Genomic DNA, 26,983 nt, shown 5'->3' with positions numbered 1-26,983 from the left:
GGCTTTCCGTGCTAATCATCACTGCTACCTCTCATCATTGTTGTGCTGCTAGAATTTCATATGGAAGCCCTACATGTCTAGAAGGATCTCTCCCCTGTGATGGCCAGCCCCACAAAAGCCATATGTGGAGCCATGACCAGTAATGAACTGTCAGGCAGAACATCATGACTGACCAAAATCTATGTAGAATTTTTTTCCCATAAAAGGTTAGAGTGTTAGAAAATGTTTTAAAGATAAATGAATCTGATCTTTTCAAAGTATAAAGAACATTTTCTTCATTTCAAATAAAAACCAAGAACCAAGAACCCTGTGCGATTCCTGTTTCTTCTTATTTGGCAGAGGGAGGGAGGATGAAGAGGGAACAAAGTTATAGAAATTCTATTTTGGAGGTAAAATGAGAAATTATCATACATTTTCTAAGGGCAGTATAAATAGATCACCTAAACCTAGACAGCGTTTTTAAAAGAGCAGAGACATCAGTTTGCCAATGAAGAGCCCTACAATCAAAGTTATGGTTTTTCCAGTAGTCGTGTATGGGTGTGAGAGTTGGACGATAACGAAGGCTGAGTGCTGAAGAATTGATGCTTTCAAATTGTGGTGCTAGAGAAGACTCTTGAGAGTCCCTTGGATAGCAAGAAGATCAAACCAGTCAATCCTAAAGAATATCAACTCTGAATACTCATTGGAAGGACTGATGCTGAAGCTCCTATACTTCGGCCACTTGATGCAAAGAGCTGAGTCATTGGAAAAGACCCTGATGCTGGGAAAGATTGAAGGGAAAAGAAGAAGGCAGGAGAGGATGAAATGGTTAGATAGCATCACCAACTCAATGCACACAAGTTTGCGCAAACTCTAGGAGTTAGTGAAGGGCAGGGAAGCCTGGTGTGCTGTAGTCCATGGGGTCACAGAGTCAGACACAGCTTAGTGACTGAACAGCAACAAAAAGATAGCCTTTAACTGTATGCAAAAGGAAGGAGAAAGAAGCAAGCAGTCATTATTTTGAGAGTGTTAAACATCACCTTCTGAGTGCAACTGTCCTTGACCGTTATATCTCAGGCAGACTCTTAGGGATCATTGACCTTTTGGACATATACACGTACTGTCCCATGCCCGTGATAATGGTTGGTTTGCTTGTCTTTCCCCCCCACCAAACAGTGAGTATCTTGAGGAGTAAGTAGGGCCATTAAACAAGAGAGGTAGTAGAGTAGAAAAAGTAGGCTTCTTGGGACAGGGATGCTGTGGAGGAGTAAGAAAGCTTATCTTGTAGTTCAGGTTGGGTTGAACTCCAAGTGCTTTTGAGAAAATGTCCAGTTGATTATATATATCATGAGAACAGGGTAATACTCTAACCTACCATTAAAGATCTGGAGGTAATCAGGGTATGGTTGGTAGTTAAAACTATTAAAATCACAGATGTTATCCCAGGAGAACAAATCAAGTAGAAAGAGAAAAAAGCCAAAGGCAGAACCTTGGTGAATATATAGATGTACATACATCTATATCAAAGACAGATCATATCCTCTAAGGTGCTGTTTTTCAAACCTTAACAGAGTGAGTGCAGACTCTATCCAAAAGGAGGCAGCATTCCACAGGGTTAAGGGCAGGGACTGTAGAGGCAGGTTGCCTGAATCGAAATCCCAGCTGCACCTTTTACTAGCTGTGTGAACTTGGGAGAGTTGTTAATCTCTCCATGCTTCAGAATTGCCTCCTCAGCGAAGTGAGGCTAATAATAATGCCTATATCATAAGGTTATTGGGCTTCCCTGGTAACTCAGTTGGTAAAGAATCTGCCTGCAATGTAGGAGACCCAGGTTCAATCCCTGGGTCGGGAAGATCTTCTGGAGAAGGAAATGGCAACCCACTCCAATATTCTTGCCTGGAGAATTCCATGGACAGAGGAGCCTGGTGGGTTACAGTCCATGGAGTCACATCGAGCATAACTCAGCGACTAAACCACCACCACCCATAAGGTTATTATAAGAATTAATACTTAAAACAGTGTCTGGCATATCGTAAGCTCTATATGTGTTGATAAGAAAAGAAAGAGAAAGAATTCTTAACCCCAAGTTGGGTTAATTTTTGTTTAAGTTACTTAAATATATATAATATAAACTAAATGTAATTATACTTACATCACTAATACAACCATGAAACCAAAGCATACTTATAAATTAAACATAATGAAAATCCTAAACAAATTAAATTCAAACTTATGATGTTGATTTAATGCAATAGCTTATGTTATTTTGTCAAATTAAATAACCATTCTCAACAAGAATTACGGTAGTGACTACAGGTTGTGTTGGACTTGGTACACTTCCACTTCCATGCGCCATGTAATGACTCAGTCCTCCCACCTCTTTTCCATGTTTGTATAATGCCTCCAAGATACTGTTTAACTTTATAACATGTCCACCCGTGTTCTTTTCGCCTAAGTTCAAGACAATTAAAGCAATGCCATTTGGTGTCAAGGTATTCTTATATACAAAGGTGAAAGGCACTGAATTCTCAGGATATGACTTGGTTGTAGGGCAACCATCTAGATAATCTAAAATGTGTTTGCATCATTATTCAAGATAATCTTGCAAATGAAAACATAAGCTTAATACTCTTATGAAGAACTGAAGAACTCACGGGTCTTCGTAATGTATCTCCTGACCCCAGTCTAAGAAATAAGATTATAAGAAGTTGCTTTGAAAGATATAGGTAATAACTGAAGGGAGCATAATGTTGTAAACATTTAAGAAAGAAAATACTTGAACACATTTAATAATTGAGGAAGGATCTAGGAAAGAGGGAGAGGTTAAAGATAAAGTGAGTGAATAATTAGGGGAATAAGACAGGAGTTTTTGGAATCAAAAGCAGAAGTAGAGGGACTAGGGGAAAACAGGAGAAAGCTAATTCCAATGCAAGTTTGTAAATTTGGTTTAGAGATAGTGGTGCACATCTTTCTCCGCTATTCCCCCAGTTTGGGCACTTCTTGCTATGTACAGAACACACCAATAGAATCTGTTTTGACAGTTTTTAGCCAGGGGACTTCCCAGCTGGATCAGTGGTAAAGAATCAGCCTGCCAATGCAGGAGACGTGGGAGACAAGGATTCAATCCCTGGGTCGGGAAGATCCCCTGGAGAAGGAAATGGCAAGTCACTCAAGAATTCCTGCCAGGATAATCCCATGGACAGAGGAGCCTGGTGGTCTACAGTCCATAGGGTTGCAAAGAGTTGGACATGATTTAGCAACTGAGCGTGAGCACAAGCCAGGTTTTTATTCTACACTGTGCCTCAAAAGCACTGAGAATCAGTTCAGTTAAATCACTCAGTCATATCTGATTCTTTGCGACCCCATGGACTACAGCATGCCAGGCCTCCCTGTCCATTACCAACTCCCAGAGTGTACTCAAACCCATGTCCATTGAGTCAGTGATGCCATCCAACCATCTCATCCTCTGTCATCCCCTTCTCCTCCCGCCCTCAATCTTTCCCAGCATCAGGGTCTTTTCCAATGAGTCAGTTCTTTGCATCAGGTGGCCAAAGTACTGGAGTTTCAGTTTCAGCATCAGTCCTTCCAATGAATGTTCAGGATTGATTTCCTTTAGGATGGACTGGTTGGATCTCCTTACAGTCCAAGGGACTCTCAAGAGTCTTCTCCAACACCACAGTTTAAAAGCATCAATTCTTCAGTGTTCAGCTTTCTTTATGGTCCAACTCTCACATCCATACATGACTACTGGAAAAACCATAGCCTTGACTAAATGGACCTTTGTTGGTAAAGTAATGTCTCTGCTTTTTAATATGCTGTCTAGGTTGGTCATAACTTTTCTTCCAAGGAACAAGCATCTTTTAATTTCATGGCTGTAGTCACCATCTGCAGTGATTTTGGAGCCCAAAAAAATAAAGTCTATCACTGTTTTCACTGTTTCCCCATCTATTTGCCATGAAGTGATGGGACCAGATGCCATGATCTTAGTTTTCTGAATGTTGAGTTTTAAGCCAACTTTTTAACTCTCCTCTTTCACTTTCATCAAGAAGCTCTTTAGTTCTTCTTCACTTTCTGCCATAAGGGTGGTGTCATCTGCATAATTAAATCCTGTAAAAAGAACCTCAGGATTAGTAGATGAAATGATCAAGATGCATGGGAAGCAGACTTGAATATTGATATCTAGAGAGTTTAGGAACTGAGATTAATATTTTCAGTTGTTTTTGCTAATTGCTAATGACAGGTATGTATATTATAGCATCCGAAGAAGGCAGTGGCATGGAACCATCTTGAATTAAAATTCTAAGCAGGGGAAGTGAATTATTCCTTCCCTCAATATAAAAGGTTCTGGAAATTAATCATTTTATTTCAAAATGAAATCTGATGGCGACAGGACAGGCCTGGGCAGCTAACTTAACATAGTTTTCGTTGCTGTGTAGGTGGAATTAAAAAAAAAAAACTTCCTGAAACTCTTGTTTATACCAAAGCCTGGTGCCAAACAGGTGTCCTAGACTCCCAGAGGTGCTGAGTCATAAACATTCATGAGGCATTTTCTGTGTCAGTATTTTCAGCTATCAAATTAAAGTGGTAATGGATCTAAAGACTGAAAGGCTGCTTAGGATTTCCAGAATTCTAAAAGCAGATGATCTCTGGGTCAGGATTAAGCTCCTTGAGTGCAGAGCAACCATAAAATCACTCTCTGTTATGTGAGAATGACTATGACTAGTGAAAATGCATATATGGGAGCCAATTTTTTCTTTATAACGGAGGGTATTAATGTTGACTTCCACATTCAACATAAGAAACAAATTTCACATATTTGCCAAAAAGTGATACCTTTCAACTTGAATTCCTTATAAAGCATAGGGCTTGATTTGTATTCTGCCCTGTTGTCATGGGCAGAACCACAGGTCACCATGTGATTCAGTCAGAGTTCATATGGAAAATAGAAGCCGTCCTGTGATGTTTAAAAGGAAAGAAATGTAATACAGGGAATTAAGTGTATGAATAGTATCACTGAATAACTGGAAGAGTAGGAATTAGGAGGTTGTCGCTGCATTGAAGTCAAGAACATACCTCTAGGACTTCCCTGGTGGCTCAGTGGTTAAGAAACCACCTGCCAATGCAGGAGACATAGATTCGATCCGTGATTTGGAAAGATCCCGCATGCCACAGAGCAGCTAAACCTGTGCACCACAACTATTAAGCCTGTGCTCTAGAGCCGAGAACTGCAACTACTGAAACCTGTGTGCCCTAGAGTCTGTGCTTGGCAACAAGAGAAGCCCCCGCAGTGAGAAGCCAGGTCACTGCAACTAGGGAGCAGCCCTCGAAGCAGCGAAGACCCGGCACAATCAAAAATAAACAAGAACAGACCGCTATACTTGCAATCTAGAGATAAAGGGGAAAGGATTAGAAAGCAGTTGATACATCCTCCTCTGCTTCTCAGCACTCAACTCTGGATGGTCTTGCTGACAGCAGAAATAAGGCCTCTTTTTTACTCCCACCTTCTAAGAAAATCCAGAAGAGGAGCATCCAACAGCAGGAACTTAATTTGCGTCATGAACCCTAGCTGGAAAGAAGTCTAGGAAACATGGTATTTAGCTTTGCAGCCTCTGTAGTAATAAAATTCCATAGAGAGAAGTAGGAATAGATGCTGAGGGCCAACTGATCCTACCCACTACATCATAAGAAAAATAGCCAACCTTTACTGAGCATTCACTATTTTCTGGCTGGTTGTTGTTGTTCAGCCACTCAGTTGTGTCCAACTCTTTGCAACCCCATAGACTGCAGCACACCAGGCTTCCCTGTCCTTCACCATCTCCCGGAGCTTGCTCAAACTCATGTCCATTGAGTCGGTGATGCCATTCAACCATCTCATCCTCTGTTGTCCCCTTCTCCTCCTGCCGTCTATCTTTCCTGGGTACTCTACCCATTTTCACTCATGTAATCCCCATGGCAACATTATGAGGTACATGCTGTTTCTATCTTCAATTTACAGACAAGGAAATAGTGTCGAGAACATAAGCTAGCCTGCCCTGGGTCATATACCTTATAAGTGGAAATTCCAAGATTCAAACCGGGCTATCTGGCTCCATTAACACCTAACCCTCCATGGAACAGCCATTTATATAATAGTTGACACATTATCTTTCATATAGCATCTAACACTTTTCTACTGCTTTATAGACTTCAAAGCACAAAGCAATTTATAAAAACAAGTTATCTGCCAAGCAGATGGGAAATCTTCACAGGAAACTATGATTATTGTCAGAAAGCTCTAGTTGAACATGGAGTTAGAAAAGGAAGATTTAATCAATTATCTCATGAGCTTGCATCATTCATTTTTGATAATTTGATAACCTCATCTTTACTAGAAAGGTGGACATACCACGAGGTCATCAACAGGTGTGAGTTGGCTGTGCAGGGAATGCAGGAGAACTATTAACAGTAACAAATTTTTATTATTCAGACTATTTCTTACATGAAAGAAAGTGAAAGTGTTAGTTGCTCAGTTGTGTCCAGCTCTTTGCAACCCCATGGATTGTGGCCCACCAGACTACCCTGTCCATGGGATTCTCCAGGCAAGAACGCTGTAGTGGGCTGCCATTCCCTTCTCCAGGGGATCTTCCCAACCCAGGTCTCCCGTATTGCAGGCAGATTCTTGACCATCTGAGCCACCAGGGAAGCCCATAGTTCTTATCTACACCTTGTGAATCACAGTTCTTCTTTGACAGGCTTCAGAATGTTGGGCTGTAATGCAGTCAAGTAGATTACAGTTTGGAATAGAGATCTGGGGTTTCTTGATTGAAAATGTATATTAAATGGATAGATCTTCCTTGATTATAAAAGAAAAGAACCCTATGATCTTAACAAGGAAATACTCTTAACATCAACTTCTGGATCTGACAGAAAAGAAACAAAATTAAAACAAAGCAAAAACATGCAAGGGTTCTTTAATTGAGAATCTAATTCCACTCCTCTGTGTGTGTGTGTGTGTGTGTGTGTGTGTGGTGTGTGTGTGCTCAGTTGTGTCTGACTCTTTGCAACCCCATGGACTATAGCCTGGCAGGTTACTCCAATTATGGAATTTTCCAGACAAGAATACTGGAGTAGGTTGCCATTTCCTTCTCCAGGGGATCTTCCCAGCCCAGGGATTGAAACCACATCTCTTGCATCTCCAGCATTGGCAGGCAGGTTCTTTACCACTAGTGCCAACTGGGAAGCCCCCAATCCTAATGTGCATATATTATCAAAGTTCAGTTCAGTCGCTCAGTCGTGTCCGACTCTTTGCGACCCCATGAACTGCAGCACACCAGGCCTCTCTGTCCATCACCAACTCCCGGAGTCTACCCAAACCCATGTTCACCGAATCGGTGATGCCATCCAACCATCTCATCCTCTGTCATCCCCTTCTCCTCCCGCCCCCAATCCTACCCAGCATTAGGGTCTTTTCCAATGAGTCAACTCTTCTCATGAGGTGCCCAAAGTATTGGAGTTTCAGCTTCAACATCAGACCTTCCAATGAACACCCAGGATTGATCTCTTTTAGGATGGATTGATTGGATCTCCTTGCAGTCCAAGGGACTCTCAAGAGTCTTCTCCAACACCACAGTTCAAAAGCATCAATTCTGCGGCGCTCAGCTTTCTTCACCGTCCAACTCTCACATCCATACATGACCACTGGAAAAACCATAGCCTTGACTAGATGGACTTTTGTTGGCAAAGTAATGTCTCTGCTTTTAAATATGCTATCTAGGTTGGCCATAACCTTCCTTCCAAGGAGTAAGCGTCTTTTAATTTCATGGCTGCAGTCACCATCAGCAGTGATTCTGGAGCCCAAAAAAACAAAGTCTGACACTGTTTCCACTGTTTCCCCATCTATTTCCCATGAAGTGATGGGACCAGATGCCATGATCTTAGTTTTCTGAACATTGAGCTTTAAGCCAACTTTTTCACTCTCCTCCTTCACCTTCATCAAGAGGCTCTTTAGTTCTTCTTCACTCTCTGCCATAAGGGTGGTGTCATCCGCATATCTGAGGTTATTGATATTTTTTCTGGCAATCTTGATTCCAGCTTGTGTTTCTTCCTGCCCAGCATTTCTCATGATGTACTCTGCATATAAGTTAAATAAGCAGGGTGACAATATACAGCCTTGACGGACTCCTTTTCCTATTTGGAACCAGTCTGTTGTTCCATGTCCAGTTCTAACTGTTGCTTCCTGACCTGCATACAGGTTTCTCAAGAGACAGGTCAGATGGTCTGGTATTCCCATCTTTTTCAGAATTTTCCACAGTTTATTGTGATCCATACAGTAAAGGCTTTGGCATAGTCAATAAAGCAGAATTAGATGTTTTTCTGGAACTCTCTTGCTTTTTCAATGATCCAGCGGATATTGGCAATTTGATCTCTGGTTCCTCTGCCTTTTCTAAAACCGGCTTGAACATCTGGAAGTTCCCGGTTCACGTATTGCTGAAGCCTGGCTTGGAGAATTTTGAGCATTACTTTACTAGCATGTGAGATGAGTGCAATTGTGCGGTAGTTTGAGCATTCTTTGGCATTGCCTTTCTTTGGGATTGGAACGAAGACTGACCTTTTCCAGTCCTGTGGCCACTGCTGAGTTTTCCAAATTTGCTGGCATATCGAGTGTAGCACTTTCACAGCATCACCTTTGAGGATTTGAAACATTATCAAAGCTTCCTACCAATTTCTCCACTGCAACTGAATGCCACTCTAATGTTCTTGTTCTCCTAAACACACATACACTCACTTTTACCCTTTACATCCCTACCTTACCCACCCCATTCATTCCTCCCCCCCCCCCCCCCCACACACACACACACACAAATGTGCACGCGCACACACACATAAGTACATTTATTACTGGGACAACGAGTGGGAGGTGACAACTGACATGAGTAAAAGAGAAGAAATTTGGTGGAGAAACTTGGGGGTAGGAGCATCTCAGCCAGAAGAAAGGGCATGAGAAAAAGTGCCAGAGTCCCAGGGGAGCATGACATCTTCAAAGCATGGCACAGGGCTCCGGGTGACCATGGGGTTAAAGACAAGAGAGATGAGAAAGGGGAAATGAGGAGGAAGAAAGCAGTCACTTTAGTGAGGAACACTGTCACATAAAGTGGTCTCAAGTTAAACATGAAGGCAACTAGAAGCCAATGAACAGCTTTAGGCAGGGGATAAAACTGATCTGATGGGAGTTAGAAAAAACTTAAACTGGATGCTCTTTCTATAGTTCAAGAAAGAGAGGGAGATGAAGACCTGATATAAAATAGAGTACTTGGTACTTCCCTGTTGATCTAGTGGCTAAGACTCTGCTCTCCCAATGCAGGGGGCCTGGGTTCGATTCCTGGCCAGGGAACTCAATCCTGCTGCTGCAGCTAAGACCCAGCACAGTCAAATAAAAATAAATATTTTAAAAAATAAGTAAATAAATAAAATAGAGTACTTAAGGTAGAGAAGAGGCAATGGATTAGAGAGATATTCCTGAAGTAGAACTGACAGAACTTGGGGACCTATTGAATGTAGCAGTTACAGAAAGAAAAAAGAGTATTAGAAGCATCTAGGTTTGAAGATTGTGGACAGTAGTTCCATCAGCAGAGATGGATAAAACCACAACATCCTTAGAGTCAGTCAGGCTTGCTTTTGAAACATGAATTGTAGAACTAAACATAGATCACTAAGCCTGTGATATGGCCAAAGTAGGAAGATTACTCTGACCTTGGTTGCATGGATCCACTTATTTTTGGTCACTATTAATGCAGCCAAATATAGAATTCTTGACTCATATTAAGTGCATGGTCACATAAACCCAAACGGTCACATTTTATTTTATTTGTGTTGTCTTATCTTTCTCACCGACTCAAGGGACATGAATTTGAGCAAATTACAGGAAACAGTGGAGCCTGGCTGCAGTCCTTGGGGTTGCAAAGAGTCAGACACAACTTAATGACTGAACAACAGCTTCTCTTTCTCACTAGAGTATAGTTTATATGGTACTTTAAGGCAAAAATGGAGATTGCTCTAATTTCTGAATGATTAATGGCAATCATGTGCATGAAATATATGTTCATATTGGCATTATGAATAATAGTACAAAATCCACTGAAATGTTTCATATAGAAGAATTTTGAACAGGATAGATACTCTGTCCTTATGTTTTTAGTGTGCAGAGAGCCCTGAAATTTTTTCCAGAAACTCTAATTTTCAGAATGCTCCTTCTGTGGCACAAGTGCTTTTAAAAAGCAGTTTCTTTCTCACTCATCACTAAAATATCACCTTGACTTTGTACCATGGGGTATAGAGAAGTTGTATTTATCTTTACTATCTTTATAAAAATTTTCATTGAAGTACAACATATAGACAGGAAGGTATACCAGTCAGAAGTGGACTGTATGTGTCAGTGCAGAGTGAGTATACCCATGTAATCACCACTCAGTTAAGAGATAAGACAAGTCTTCTTTTTGTAGTTGATGTGCAGCTGATTAAGACAGCTCCTCTTTTTGCCTCACCGATTTTTACCCTCTTTCCCAAAGGTAACCACTATCCTAGCTTCTAACACCTTTGATTACTTTTTACTTGGTTTGCACTTCAAACAAATAAAATCATCCAGTGTGTATTCTTCTGTATCTGGTTTCTTACATTCAGCTTGGTATTTGTGAGGTTCATCCATGCTGTTGTTCATATAACAGTAATCCATTCAGTTTTATTGCTATGTAGCATTCCATTGTATGAAATACAATTCACTTATCAATTCTAATGTTAATGGTCATTTAGGTTATTTCTGGTACTTGACTATTATTGATAATGCTTCTATGAATATTTTTTTACATGTCCATCCAATCTAAGGTATAGGAATGAAATTGCTGAATACAGAGAAGATTAGTTTTAGGAGATATTGCTAAACAGTTTTCCAAAGAGAAAGTGAATTTACAGTCCCATATGGAGTTCTTAATCCTCGCCAACACTTGACTTCTTCAGTCTTCTTCATTCTAACCATCCTGGTGTGTGTGGATCTGTGTGTGTTGTGAGACACAGTTTATAGAATTGATATTTAATTTCGTTTGCAAATAGTTTACAAAATGAAACTGGTTTGAGGCATCCATCAATTCCACTAATCTATCATAGTTAACAGAAATTTTACTGAACCTAATCATCTTGATCATTAAAAATATCATTATCTACTTAAATGTTTTTTCATTATTTGCTTTGTTTTTGTTTTACAGCTTTAACACATCAACATAAATTAAGAAAGAGACAATTTTGAATAAAATCACAATCTGCTTTACTCAACTAGATATAAAATTTTAGCATTTTACAAAATGTTTTGGTGTTTAAGCATTCTTCATAAAATGCTATTCATTTAAAGAACAATAGCCAATGGGAAAACATTGTAAAGGCAGATTTCTTTTTCTCATTTTTGATGTATAGGGTTGCATTTTATTGTTGTTTATTTCATTTTCTGTTTTATGCTTTTGATTCTTTCTGGTTTTTATTTCCCTGTTTACTTGCTCCTGCCCTCCTGTGGCTAACTAAACATGTTTTAGAATTCCATTTTGATTTATCTATAGTGTTTTGGAGTGTATCACTTGTATAACTTTTCATTGTTTGCTCTAGGTACTATATTTTGCATATAACCCACATATATACATATATATCATCAAAGTCTACTAGCACTGATACATTTCTAGTTTGAGAAGTGGAGAAATTTGCCTCCCTTTATGTTCCTTTACTCTTCCCATTTATAGTATGTTTGTCTGGGCTTTATTCCACGTACACTGAGAACCACATTAAGAATTGTTATAATTTTTCCTCAAATGTCATACAGAAGTGAGGAAACTCAGGAGAAGGAAAGCATATTGTATTTACCCATAATCTGTTCTTTTTAATTTTTTTATTATTATTTTGTTTTTGAAAAAAAATTTGGGGGGGCTAAGGCCTTTCATTTTATTTTATTTTATTTTATTAATTAGTTTATTTTCTATTTTTTAACTTTACAATATTGTATTTATTTTGCCATACATTGACATGAATCCACCATGGGGGTACATGTTTTTCCCTTCCAGAACCCCCCTTCCACCTCCCTCCCCATCCCATCCCTCCAGGTCATCCCGGTGCACCAGCCCCGAGCACCCTGTATCATGCATTGAACCTGGACTGGCAATTCATTTCACATATGATAATTTACATGCTTCCATGCCATTCTCCCATATCATCCCACCCTCGCCCTCTCCCATAGAGTCCATAATACTGTTCTATTTATCTTTGTCTCTTTTGATGTCTCGCATACAGGGTTATCTTTACCGATTGACTAAATACCATATATATGTGTTAGTGTACTGTATTGGTGTTTTTCTTTCTGGCTTACTTCACTCTGTATAATAGGCTCCAGTTTCATCCACCTCATTAGAACTGATTCGAATAGAAAAAAATTTTAAATGTTTATTTGGTTGCTCTGAGTCTTAGTTGAGGCATGCGAGACCTTCTATCTTCATTGCAGCACACAGGATATTTTAGTTGCAGCATGTGAGAACTCTTAGTTAAGGCATGTGGGATCTAGTTCCCTGACCAGGGATGGAACCAGGCTCCCTGCTTTGGGAGCTCAGAGTCTTAGCCACTGGATTACCAGGGAGGTCCCCACAATTTGTTCTTATCATGTTCAGGGTTCCTTTTTTTATCACTACCTCCTGTCTGGAGAACGTTATCAAACATTCTTTTAGGGTAGATCTTTTTAAAGCTGGGCTTCCCTTGTAGCTCAGTTGGTAAAGAATCTGCCTGCAGCGCAGGAGTCCACCTCCAATGCAGGAGACCGGAGTTCGATTCCTGGGTTTGGAAGATCCCCTGGAGAAGGAAGTGGCAGCCCACTCCAGTTTTCTTGCCTGGGAAATCCCATGAACAGAGGAGCTTGACAGGCTACAGTCCTTGGGGTCGCAAGTGTCAGACATGACTGAGCGACTAACCACAAAGCTCCACTCCCTTTCTCATCTTCTGGCACTCAGATGCCATGAATGTTAGGTCTTTTGTTACAGCCCCATATGTCTCCGAGGGCTCTGTATCGCGTTGTTTATTTTGTTTCGTTTTTCTGGTCTATTTATCTCTATTGTTCAGATTGAATAGTTTCTACTGTTTTTTTTTTTAATCCCTTTATTGGGGTATGATTGACATACAGAAAGCTGTAGACAGTTAATATATACAACTTGATGTGAATTTCTATTGTTTTATCTTCAAGTTTACCTTGAAGTTTATCTTCAGGTTACCTGTCTCTGCATTCTGTGACTGAGCTTGTTTATTGAGTTTTTAACTTTCAGTCATTGTATTTTTTAGCTCTAAAAATTTCACTCAGTTTTTCTATCTTCTGTTTCTTGGCTGAGACTTTCTATTTTTTTCATTTGTTTCAAGCATGTTTGTAATTTCTTAGTGAAACAATGCAGCTCAGGGAAGTTCATTAGTTACTTTCAATCCTGGCCAGAAATTTTGAACATTTGTATCATATCAGTGTTAGCATCTGTTAATGGCATTTTCTCATTCAGAGATCTTCCTGGTTCTTTGGAAGATGAGAGATTTTGTCTTCATGTGATCGAAACCTGGATATTTAGGGATATTGTAAGACTCAGGATCTTACTTAAAGTTTGTGTTTCAGTAATCTATAAAGGAAAAGGAGCACGTCAAGGCTGTATATTGTCACCCTGCTTATTTAACTTATATGCAGAGTACATCATGAGAAATGCTGGGCTGGAGGAAGCACAAGCTGGAATCAAGATTGCCAGGAGAAATATCAATAACCTCAGATATGCAGATGACACCACCTTTATGGCAGAAAGCGAAGAAGAACTAAAGAGCCTCTTGATGAAAGTGAAAGAGGAGAGTGAAAAAGTTGGCTTAAAGCTCAACATTCAGAAAACTAAGATCATGGCATCTGGTCCCATCACTTCATGGCAAATAGATGGGGAAACAGTGGAAACAGTGGCTGACTTTATTTTTTTGGGCTCCAAAATCACTGCAGATGGTGATTGCAGCCATGAAATTAAAAGACGCTTACTCCTTGGTAGGAAGGTTATGGCCAACCTAGACAGCGTATTAAAAAGCAGAGACATTACTTTGCCAACAAAGGTCCATCTAGTCAAGGCTATGGTTTTTCCAGTGGTCATGTATGGATGTGAGAGCTGGACTATAAAGAAAGCTGAGCACCGAAGAATTGATGCTTTTGAACTGTGGTGTTGGAGAAGACTCTTGAGAGTCCCTTGGACTACCAGGAGATCCAACCAGTTCATCCTAAAGGAGATCAGTCCTGGTTGTTCATTGGAAGGACTAATGTTGAAGCTGAGACTCCAATACTTTGGCCACCTGATGCGAAGAGCTGACTCATTTGAAAAGACCCTGATGCTGGGAAAGATTGAGGGCAGGAGGAGAAGGGGACAACAGAGGATGAGATGGTTGGATGGCATCACCGACTCGATGGACGTGGGTTTGGGTAGACTCCGGGAGTTGGTGATGGACAGGGAGGCCTGGTTTGCTGCAGTTCATGGGTCACAAAGAGTCAGACACGACTGAGTGACTGAACTGAACTGAACTGAATCTATAAAGATTCTATAATTCAGATCCTTTTGACTGGACCCACAGAAACCTGTGGGGCACACTCCAGTCCCATCTGCTTTGTGAAAATCCTTCTCTTTCTTCAAGTTTCCTCCAGTCCTTAAATGTAAGAGAGAGGACTGAAGGACTGAGTGAAAGTTAACAGCAGCGACCCATATACTGAATATAACAAGGCTCGATTTCTGATAATTTAGAGAAAAGGTTAATATGAAGAGAAGCACTGCTACTTTTCCCCTGACATGTACATTATCTTGTGTACTCCCTGAGCTGTCCTCACTCCCAGCACTTTGGCGCTTACACTACAAACAGTGGGTAACTTTTAAATGACTTTGAGCAGGACTTATGTATTAAAATCTACCCTGATAGCAGTAAGGAGAGTGGATCAGAAGAAAACAAGGAAGTGACTATGAAGGAGAGACAATGAAGACAAATTACAGTGTAGCTAGACAAGTTCTCAGTAGGCTTGACAGGGCTCGGTGAATAAGATGGGATGTCCAGGCACTTGGGTGGATGGAGAACTTCTGAGCAGAGCAGATTTAGTAGGGTTGAGAGAAGTGATGACACCTTTAGTGACACCTGATGACTTAGAATCCTGTCCATCTTTGTATAAAACATAGCTTCCAGGTTGTATCTCTGCTTTAAGGAAATTTCAAAGTTTTTTTGCCTAAAGCATTTAAGAAAATACAGCCAGGCTTCCCTGGTGGTCCAGTGTTTAGGAATCCACCTTGCAATGCAGGGGGTACCAGTTCCATCCCTGGTCTGGGAAGACCCTCACATGTCTTGGGGCAACTAAGCCCATGCACCACAACTACTAAGCCCACACTCTGAAGCCTGCGAGCCATGACTACTGAAGCCCGTGTACCCCAGAGCCTGTGCTCCACAGCAAGAGAAGCCACCACGATGAGAAGCCTGCATGATGCGACAAGAGAGTAGCCCCCACTCACCTCAACTAAAGAAGCCGTGCACAGCAACAGACCCAGCACAGCCAAAAATAAGTGAATATTTTTTAAAAAAGAAAACAAGTCAACTTAGCTGGACTGTCCTAGACAGGTACATTTTGTGTGGACAATAATGCCGGGGCCCCCATGTGACTGATGTGTGCCTAAAAATAAGCATGTCCTTTTTTAAAATGCAACAACTGGGGGGGAGAAAAATCTTAGCTTTATACTACATATCACATCATTCCTAGGCAGCCTAAATCAGTAAATTATAGCATTAATGTGGACAATAAATAGTTTGCTAATGTAGGTTTTGATAAACATTGTAATGTTTGCTGGCTGGGGTTAAAGACCAGAAGTAGATAATTTGTGATGGTGTATGTTTAAGCCCCCCTGGAAAACACAGACTGTTTGGAATCTGAACTTGATATGAACCTCCTTTTCTCACAGAAGAATTAGGAGGAAGGGAATTGGTATCATCACTAACTCTTTTCATAAGTTACTCAATATCTTCCATTCATTCCTTTTTCTATCTTTCTCTGGGGGCCCTGGGAACAGAGGGAATAGAGCAAAGGGGGATAGACATGGAAGTAAAGAAGAAAAAAAAGGAAGATTTTGAAGGACAGCATCATGGAAAGAATAAGAAAAGAAGGGGAAACTGTAAGTCAAGAAGAAAACCTCAAGAACCAGTTCAGTTTGCCTAGACCTTTTAAGAGGTTTACCATGTGTCTAATAGTACAATACAGAAGATAAATTTAGCACCAGTGGGTAGACATTATGGAAGTAGATGTCAGTTCAAAATAAACAATTTTCTCATCTATGGAATTATTCAAAAACAGAAAGAACTGTCCTGTATCATAGTGTTTGTGTGTGTGTGTGTGTGTGTGTGTGTGTGTGTGTATGTGTGTCTGTATGTGTGTGCTCAGTCACGTCCAACTGTTTTTGACCCCAAGGACTGTAGCCTGCCAGCTCCTCTGTCCATCAAATTTTCCAGACAAGAATACTGGAGCAAGTTGCCATTTCCTTCTCCAGAGAATCTTCCTGACCCAGGGATCAAACCTGTGTCTCTTAAATCTCCTGCATTGGCAGGCAGATTCTTTTACCACTGCACCACCTGGGAAACCCACATATCATAGTGAGGTGCATATAACTTAAGTATGAAAATGGGAGTGTTTCAGAGGAGACCATTATATTGGATGCAAATTGACTATTTGACCTCTAAGTAGGAAACCATTTCAAACAGAAGACACTGAGCATAGTTTTTTTTCAAAACAGAACTTCTATCAATAACCATGCCCTTCCGTGGTTAAAGAGCTGAAATTAGAGACACTAGCCTCATCATTTCTCCTGGTCTCTTCTGCCTATACCATTAACACAAAAAATGGAAGAAAGATGGAAGAGGTGCAGAGAGGTACAGAGAGGCAAGAAACTTCCAGAGATGAGCCAACTGGAGTCCTCAAAGGATAACTGTGAAAAGGCCAGTTCCAGCCCAGTTGTGTCCAACTCTTTGTGACCCCATGGACTGCAGCACCTCAGGCATCCCTACCCATCACCAACTCCCAGAGCTTGCTCAAACTCATGTCCATCGAGGCAGTGATGCCATCCAACCATCTCATCCTCTGTCGTCCCCTTCTCCTCCTGCTTTCAGTCTTTCCCAGCATCAGGGTCTTTTCAAATGAGTCAGTTCTTCGCATCAGGTGGCCAAAGTATTGGTGTTTCAGTTTCAGCATCAGTCCTTCCAATGAATATTCAGGACTGATTTTCTTTAGGATTGACTACTTTTATCTCCTTGCAGTCCAAGGGACTCTAAAGAGTCTTCTCCAACACCACAGTTCAAAAGCATCAATTCTTCAGCACTCAGCTTCTTTATACTCCAACTCTCACATCCATACGTGACTACCGGAAAAACCATAGCTTTGACTAGACGGACTTTTGTTGGCAAAGTAATGTCTCTGCTTTTTAATATGTTGTCTAGGTTGGTCATGGCTTTTCTTCCAAGGAGCAAGTGTCTTTTAATTTCATGGCTGCAGTCACCATCTACAGTGATTTTGGAGCCCCCCAAAATAAAGTCTGTCACTGTTTCCATTGTTTCCCCATCTATTTGCCATGAAATGATGGGACCAGATGCCATGATCTTAGTTTTCTGAATGTTGAGTTTTAAGCCAGCTTTTTCACTCTCCTCTTTCACTTTCATCAAGAGGTTCTTCAGTTCTTTGCTTTCTGCCATTAGGGTGGTATCATCTGCGTATCTGAGGTTATTGATATTTCTCCTGGCAATCTTGATTCCAGCTTGTGCTTCATCCAGCCCGGCATTTCTCACGATGTACTCTGCATGTAAGTTAAATAAGTAGGATGACAATATACAGCCTTGATGTACTCCTTTCCCGATTTGGAACCAGTCTGTTGTTCCATGTCCAGTTCTAACTGTTGTTTCTTGAACCTGCATACAGATTTCTCAGGAGGCAGGTCAGGTGGTCTGGTATTCCCATCTCTTTAAGAATGTTCCACAGTTTGTTGTGATCCACACAGTCAAAGGTTTGGCATAGTCAATAAAGCAGAAATAGATGTTTTTTTGGAACCCTCTTGCTTTTTTAATGATCTAGAGGATGTTAGCAATTTGATCTCTGGTTCCTCTGCCTTTTCTAAATCCAGCTTGAACATCTGGAAGTTCATGGTTCATATACTATTGAAGGCTGGCTTGGAGAATTTTGAGCATTACTTTGCTAGCATGTGAGATGAGTGCAATTGTGTGGTAGTTTGAACATTCTTTAGCATTGTCTTTCTTCAGGATTGGAATGAAAACTGACCTTTTCCAGGGTCAGGGACAAGAAAAGAAAGACCTCTCTAAGACCCCTAGACTTACTGCTTAATCAGTTGTGTGGATATATTTGAGAGTACCCTTTTATAGAATACCCAGAGCTTAAAGATCATGGAGTTTGGTTTCTAGAAATTGTCTATAAACAGTACTTCCTTGGTGATCCAGCAACTAAGACTCTGTGCTCCCAATTCAGGGGGCTCAGGTTCAATCCCTGGTTAGGGAATTAGATCTCATATGCTGCAACTGAGACCCACAGCAGCCAAATAAATAAATATATATTTTTTTAAAGTTTAGATAAGGTCATGAGGATGGGGGCCTCATAATGGGATTAGTGCCTTTATACAATGAACACCAGAGAATTTTTTCTTTCTCTCTGTACACATACACACACTGAGGAAAAACTGTGTGAGCATGAAGTGAGTAGGCAGCTGTCTGCAACCCAGAAAGAGAACTCTCAGCAGAACCCAACCATGATGGCACCCTGATCTTGAACCTCCTCTAGCTCCCAGAACTGGGAGAAAATACATTTCTGTTGTTTAAGTTACTCAGTTTATGGCATTTTATATGGCAGCCTGAGTGAACTGATACAGGTCAGTACTATTACTATTCCCTTTTCACGTGAAGAAACTGAGGAACAGAGAGGTATCTCGCTCAAGACAGGACACTAGTGGCTTGAAGAGCTAGGATCCAAATGCAGGCAGGCTGCATCCAGAGCCTGTACTCTTTACTATGCTCACCTACTACCAACTTGTAATATCAGTACATGTGTACTTACCACCTTTAGTTTCCCAAGTCATTTCAAGAACTAGTTTAATTATTTTTCACAACACTGTCCTATTTTTGTAGATGAGAAAATTAGCAGACTAAGTGAAACAGCCAAGAAGAAAACTCCAGGGATCAAGAGAACCAAGAATAGATTAAATGCAGCTAGTAATTTTCTGAACTGAGATTGTGTGAATGTCATGAGATCATGTATACCCACCACCTAGAATGATGCCTGATATAAATGAAATCTAAATCCATTCTTTAAAATATTTATTTATTTATTTAGCTGTATCATGTCATTGTTGCAGCGCAGGGGTTCTTCAATTGTGGTATGCAGCATGCGGGATCTTAGTTCCCTGACCAGGGACCCAACCAGGGTCCCCTGCATTGGAAGGCAGATTCTTAACCACTGGGCCACCAGGGAAGTCCCTAAAATCCATTACTGAATATCAGATAAATGGATCAAAATGTGATTTGAAACCTCAAAGTCATAGCAATGCTAGGTAGTTCAGTTTGGTTCAGTTCAGTTGCTCAGTTGTGTCCAACTCTTTGTGACCCCATGGACTGCAGCATGCCAGGCTTCCCTGTCCATCACCAACTCCCAGAGCTTACTCAAACTCATGTCCATCGAGACAGTGATGCCATCCAACCATCTCAGGCTCTGTCGTCCCCTTCTCCTCCTGCCTTCAATCTTTCCCAACATCAGGGTCTTTTCCAATAAGTCAGTTCTTCACATCAGGTGACCGAAGTATTGGTGTTTCAGCTTCAGCATCAGTCCTTCCAATGAATATTCAGGACTGATTTCCTTTAGGATGGACTGGTTGGATCTCCTTGCTTTCCAAGGGACTCTCAAGAATCTTCTCCAACACAATTCAAAAGCATTAATTCTTTGGCGCTCAGCTTTCTTTATTGTCCAGCACTGACATCCATACATGACTACTGGAAAAACCATAGCTTTGGCTAGACAGACCTTTGTTGGCAAAGTGATGTCTCTGCTTTATAATATGCTCTCTAGGCTGGTCATAGCTTTTCTTCCAAGGAGCAAGTATCTGTCTTCCAAAGAAAAAGCATCTACTTAGCAATGCTAGGTAGAATAAACTTTTATTCCTAACCATGAGTTTATTTATTAATTTATTCATTGTTTTATAGTTTATTTAACAATTATATAGAGGGGTTGACTATGGATCAAGCACACAGTTCTATTTGTTATCCTTTTACAATTGGTATTCCCTGAGATGGTGCACTTTGAAATACCTTGCCACTGGATATACTGGTACTTGAAATGCAACTTAAGTAGGTAAGATGCATCTTTGAGAGTCAAGAGAAAGAGAGAGAAAAGCATAGATTCAAGAGAGGAGAAAGACCTACACCATTAATCAAAGCATGGTTTAAAATAATAGAATCAATAAATACAAACGTTCATTTCTCAACAAATCTTCTCATCATTTTTTGTCTGATTAATTTAGTTTCTTCTGCTCGATCTGTTTTTTCTTCATGAGAATTAGTATTTGGGTGGGAAATTATAGGAGTATAGTGAAAAGTAGTTCCATAAATAATTCTTCTTATAAAAGAGTTGTATTAACTTTTTTCCAGCCCCACACCTAAATCTGGGAGGCAATGAATCTTTCCCAGCATCACTGCAGCCTCTTTCTTCTAAATCTTGTTCTAAATCCCATTCTGAAGAGGCATTGCTTACATGGCCTGATCTGTTTATTTACTTTCATCAAAGCATATCTGGCTTGGAGGACCCTATAGTGTGGTCCATCACTTAATTGCAATATGAGATTTTGCACTGGTATTTTATTTCACCTTATAAAATGTTTGTAGATGGACTGTTTTGCTTTTTGAGTTATGTAGATATCATGGAATTGTACCACCCACAATGTCCCAAATTCCAACACTCACAGATGCTCAATAAATTGAACACCACCATCTATAGAGAAGTAATTAGCCAGCATCAAGTTGCATTGGATTCACTTTACTGCTCTCTGATCTACCCTTAAATTGTTGACTTTTCTGTACATCATGAGTTAAAGCTATTATTCAAATTTGGATACTTCTTTTTTCTTCTTCTTTAGAGCAATACTCTAGCTTACCTGCCTAGAGAAGAAATGGGCACTTAAAAGAACAGCCATATTTTCAAAACTAGATGAAGTAAAAACAGCAACAAATCATACACGCAGTTGATTTCTGTTGCTAGGATGTTTCAGCCTTTCTGTTTTATTTATTAACCCATGCTGTCTCCAGAGAGAAACAGGACCTTTGAGAGAACCATTGAAAACTGTAAAGTCAAATGCCAGTCGGACAAGTAAATAGCCAGTCTTACTAAGAAAAGAGGGTCCAAAATTTCTGTATCTAGAAAAGACTTCTGTGTCAGAAAACACCTTTCAGAACAGGTGCAGAAAGCTGCCAAACTTGGTAAGACCATTGGCTAACTAGTGAGTATGTTGTTTTAGGAATAATAATAATAACATTGGCATTATATAGTATTCTCTTCCTTTTTGAGCACACTGAGAGACAGAAAATGTAAGTCATCTGGCTCAGGGCACATGCCAAACAGTGGAAGATCTGAGTCTTGAACTCAAGCAGTTTGCCTCGAGCCTTTGATCTTAACAAATACATTCTGCTGCTCCTTCTGTGAAAATCAGGATCTCAGAGTGGCAGAGACTGGAGTTATTAAAATAATGCTGTTTAGCATGAACCATATGAAAGTGCCGATATCAGAAGGCTTTTGACCTAACAAATCTGTAGTTTTATATTGTTCAACCTCATAGTAAGTTAAACAAATGACTAAGCACATACTTGGCAGACTTCTGCTCCAGACTTCTGTGTTCTGGGCTGTATCTGGAATCTGAGTGATTTGATGGCAGCGAGAGAGAATCTGGAGAGCAGAGCTATTATCCAAGTACCTTTGTTAATCTTGATTAGTCAATTCATATCCATGGGCCTCAGTCTTTTCATCTGTAAAATGGGTGAATCTCAGATTTTTTTTTTTTAGACTTCAGTCCACTTTGTCCAAAAACAACCTATGTCTCATTTGTCCCAATCACTCTCAATTTCCAGTGGCAAACAAAGCTGCTGGGGGATGAACAATGTGACTGTAAAAATAAATCATGGGTGTGGGGAGGATTATGTTTACATATGCTTTAGCAAGAGGGATATGTTTATCCCTGTTTAAAGATGATTTATCTTTGAGTATACCTTGCAGTCTAAGGATTGGGAAATGTTAGACCAAAATACATTTAATGCAAATGTTGTATCATTAAGGGTTAACAAAATTGCAAATAGAAGAGATACTGATAAAACTATATAATTAAAAGCAAGAGTAGTACTAAGTCACAATGATGACAAACTCAAGGAAACATTGAGAATGCAGTGGCTTTTTCAAAAGAAGCAATTTGCCCTCCAGTTTCAGAATTTCCATCTCTGCCTGTGCAGTAGAAGCTGTGCAACATAGCCAAACACCATATGGCAGCTAGCCCTCCTGGAGGAATGCCAAACTAAAGTGCTTAATAAACTCTCATAATGCACTAATTTGAGTACCAAATTAATGGTCCTTAATAATTCACTCAGCAGTTACTGGTCAGCAGCTCTTGGTAGAATGTGAAAATGAATACATATGAAATTGCAAATGAACAAAAGAGAGTACTTATGTGGCATAATTGTTATGACCACATCTTTCCTTCCTAACTCCAGTCAACCAATGTTGATATCCAACTCTTTTGAAGCCCTAGTTCACAATAAGAAATCCCCTGGAGAAAGAAATTGCAACCCACTCCAATATTCTTGCCTGGAGAACTCCATCGACAGAGGAGCCTGGCAGGCCTTGAGGAGCCTTGGGGTCACCAAGAGTCGGACACAATTGAATGACTAACACTTTTCACTTTCACTTACTCTAAAACTCAGGACACACATATACAAAGTCACCCCCTTACATTGGTGCAGTTTGAGCCCTACGCCATGGTGCCAGGACAAGCAGGGGACTAGGGGCTCATACCTGGGCCAAATTCTGTGCACCCTTGGGATGCCCTACAAGTGTGTGTATGACAAATATACATAAATCTATTAATACAGATACATAACCACACACAGGTACCCACAGTTAGAAAACTGAAATTTAGATTTTATTTTTTTAATTTAGATTTTTATGAAACAACACTCTTACTATATGCAATACCCTTTGATATGTCCAAAAGTGTGAAAGTGAATGTCGCTCAGTCGTGTCCGACTCTTTGCGACCCCATGGACTATATAGTCCCTGGGATTCTCCAGGCCAGAATACTGGAGTGGGTAGCCTTTCCCTTCTCCAGGGGATCGTCCCAACCCAGGGATCGAACCCAGCTCTCCCGCATTGCAGGTGAATTCTTTACCAGCTGAGCCACAAGGGAAGCCCGAGAATAGTGGAGTGGGTAGCCTATCCCTTCTTCAGTGGATCTTTCCAACCCAGGAATCGAACCAGGGTCTCCTGCATTGCAGGCGGATCTTTACCAACTGAGCTATGAGGGAAGCCGTTGATATGTCTACTCTTTTTTAAAAGAAAAATATTGATCATGATATACTAAGTTGATTTCACAACTCTGTGAAGGGTTGTGATTTGCAATTTGAAAACCCCTACTGTTACAGACCAGTGCGTTCTCTTGGCAAAACTCTATTAGCCTTTGCCCTGCTTCATTCTGTACTCCAAGGCCAAATTTGACTGTTACCCCAGGTGTTTCTTGACTTCCTACTTTTGCATTCCAGTCCCCTGTAATGAAAAGGACATCTTTTTTGGGTGTTAATTCTAAAAAGTCTTGTAGGTCTTCATAGAACCGTTCAACTTCAGCTTCTTCAGGGTTACTGGTCGGGGCATAGACTTGGATTACCGTGATATTGAATGGTTTGCCTCGGAAATGAACAGAGATCATTCTGTCATTTTTGAGATTGTATCCAAGTACTGCATTTCGGACTCTTTTGTTGACCATGATGGCTACTCTGGACATGGAACAACAGACTGGTTCCAAATAGGAAAAGGAGTACGTCAAGGCTGTATATTGTCACCCTGCTTACTTAACTTATATGCAGAGTACATCATGAGAAATGCTGGGCTGGAAGAAACACAAGCTGGAATCAAGATTGCCGGGAGAAATATCAATAACCTCAGATATGCAGATGACACTACCCTTATGGCAGAAAGCGAAGAAGAACTAAAGAGCCTCTTGATGAAAGTGAAAGAGGAGAGTGAAAAAGTTGGCTTAAAGCTCAACATTCAGAAAACTAAGATCATGGCATCCGGTCCCATCACTTCATGGGAAATAGATGGGGAAACAGTGGAAACAGTGTCAGACTTTATTTTTGGGGGCTCCAAAATCACTGCTGATGGTGATTGCAGCCATGAAATTAAAAGACACTTACTCCTTGGAAGGAAAGTTATGACCAACCTAGATAGCATGTTTAAAAGCAGAGACATTACTTTGCTAACAAAGGTCCGTCTAGTCAAGGCTATGGTTTTTCCAGTAGTCATGTATGGATGTGAGAGTTGGACGGTGAAGAAAGCTGAGCGCCGCAGAATTGATGCTTTTGAACTGTGGTGTTGGAGAAGACTCTTGAGAGTCTCTTGGACTGCAAGAAGATCCAACCAGTCCATCCTAAAAGAGATCAGTCCTGGGTGTTCATTGGAAGGACTGATGTTGAAGCTGAAACTCCAATACTTTGGCCACCTCATGTGAAGATTGACTCACTGGAAAAGACCCTAATGCTGGGAAGGATTGGGGGCAGGAGGAGAAGGGGACGACCGAGGATGAGATGGCTGGATGGTGTCACCAACTCGATGCACAATTGACTCTTTGCAACCCCGTGGACTGTAGCCCGCCAGGCTCCTCTGGCCATGGAATTCTCCAGGCAAGGATACTGGAGTGGGTTACCATTTCCTACTCCAAATGAATACATTAGTCTTCTCAATTTCTCACTAGTAGTGCAGTCTCGACTTTACTGCCTTTGGACTCTCAGCAGTCTCTTTTAAACTCGGAAGTAAATCCATTAGAAGTTGTGATCCCCCATCAATTCGCTGTACTGAAACTTCAATATTAAAGCTCGTTGGAGGTGATCTGTGTGGGTTTGTTATTAATATATTGAAGCTACAGCAAGACATATTTTGGCTCAATATAAAATGAATTTTCTAAGTGTAAGAGCTACCTTGGTAGGTAAGAAGTTCCCCAGTGGGTGAGACGTTCAAGAATAGTTGAAAGCCACCTGATAATCTGGTTGGACTAAGAGGAGAGATGTAACACAAAATTATTCCTTAGCTCTCTACCAATCTTAAGATTGTTGTTGTTGCTCAGTCGCTTAATCATGTCGACTCTTTGCAACACCATGGACTGCAGTCCTCCAGGCTCCTCTGTCCTTCACTATCTCCCAGAGTTTGCTCAGATTCATGTCAATTGAGTCGATGGTGCTATCTAACCATCTCATTCTCTGATGCCCCCTTCTCCTTTTGCCTTAAATCTTTCCCAGCATCAGGGTCTTTTCCTGAAACAGACTGTTTCAATTAAGTGGTGACTTCACCAGAAAAGAACTTTCTATAGCTGCCTTCTGAAATCATATCCCAAAATGCAAAATAATTTTCTCCTTAAATGATGTATTTTAAAAGAATTGGTTAGGTCTAAATTAATCAGTAAGTATCATTTGGTCTCTTCTGACAATAGAGCCACAGCCCAACAAAATAATATGATTAATAATAAGTTACTACTAATAACAACAATAATGACTGCCAATAATTTCAAATAAAAAATACTAATAACAGCAGTAATTGTTCTTAAATAGCTAACATTTACTGACTGTTGTGTGACAAACACTGCACTAAGTACTTTAATGACACTAATTTAGTGATTACCTAGTAAGTATAACTCTTATTCTCATTGAGAGGATAAGAAAATTTCATATGTTGTGAAGATTATGTAACTCAGAGAGGCGCTCAGATGAGACAGAACCATACTGTCAAGCCACTGAGTATACTAACTCTAGATAATTAACTCATAACCACTAGCCTATATATAATAAAAATTATTTAGTTGTTTCTGACCCTTTTTAGTATGTTTTGTCATCTAAATTATTTGGGAAAATCATATACATCATAGCTTAAACATCCAATCTTAAAATTTGAAATACTGTATCACAAATTTTCAACAATGGGGCAATATTATGTAATTTATAGTATACCTACTCAGTAAAATTTTAAAGAATCATTAAAATGCTCTGGACAAGGAGCTGTTAACACACAGGAAAATGTGTGTACTTACAGCATTTGAAATAGTAAAGCACAAATTTTTTTGTGTGGTGTGATCTCAACTTTGTTAAAAAAAGTTCATAGAAGGAAATAACCATAAGTTTGATTGACCTATTTTGTTCTGTTTTTTCTCTTCCTTTTTTCTATAATGAATCTGTGTCATTTCTGCAATTTAAAAAAAGTTTGTTTTATTTGGAGTTCTAAAAAGCCATTTAATTCTCAGACACAAGTTGCATGGTTTCTGATCTGACATTATGGTATATAAAGTATCATGCTCTCTTTTTTTAATGAAGATATATTTAAATCTATTTAAAATCCTAAAAGATGATGCTGTTCAAGTCTGGCACTCAATATGTCAGCAAATTTGGAAAACTCAGCAGTGGCCACAGGATTGGAAAAGGTCAGTTTTCATTCCAATCCCAAAGAAAGGCAATGCCAAAGAATGTTCAAATGGCTACACAGTTGCACTCATTTCACATGCTACCTAGGTAAAAATCCTTAAAGCTTAAAATCCTTCAAGCTAGGCTTCAACAGTACATGAACTGAAAACTTTCAGATGTCAAGCTGGATTTAGAGAAGGCAGAGGAACCAAAGACCAAATTGCCAACATCCATTGGATCA

The 26,983-nt window shown here is 40.1% G+C and overlaps 1 protein-coding gene and 1 long non-coding RNA gene across 13 annotated transcripts in view; one reads left to right on the top strand and one right to left on the bottom strand.

The window, feature by feature from the left end:
- DLG2 (discs large MAGUK scaffold protein 2) overlaps positions 1-26,983 on the top strand; it is a 2,308,738-nt gene that overhangs the window by 1,990,594 nt on the left and 291,161 nt on the right. The window lies entirely within an intron of this gene.
- LOC145524515 (uncharacterized) overlaps positions 2,218-26,983 on the bottom strand; it is a 50,681-nt gene continuing 25,915 nt past the window's right edge. The window contains exon 3 of the long non-coding RNA XR_014067617.1: positions 2,218-4,086. This is a non-coding gene — a long non-coding RNA (uncharacterized LOC145524515). The remainder of the gene's footprint in view (positions 4,087-26,983) is intronic.

The sequence above is a fragment of the Giraffa tippelskirchi genome, chromosome 10 (genome assembly GCF_054371585.1).
Source record: "Giraffa tippelskirchi isolate mGirTip1 chromosome 10, T2T-mGirTip1v1.2.pri, whole genome shotgun sequence".
In the NCBI taxonomy this organism is placed as follows: domain Eukaryota; kingdom Metazoa; phylum Chordata; class Mammalia; order Artiodactyla; family Giraffidae; genus Giraffa; species Giraffa tippelskirchi.
This window is presented reverse-complemented; position numbering and strand designations above follow the sequence as displayed.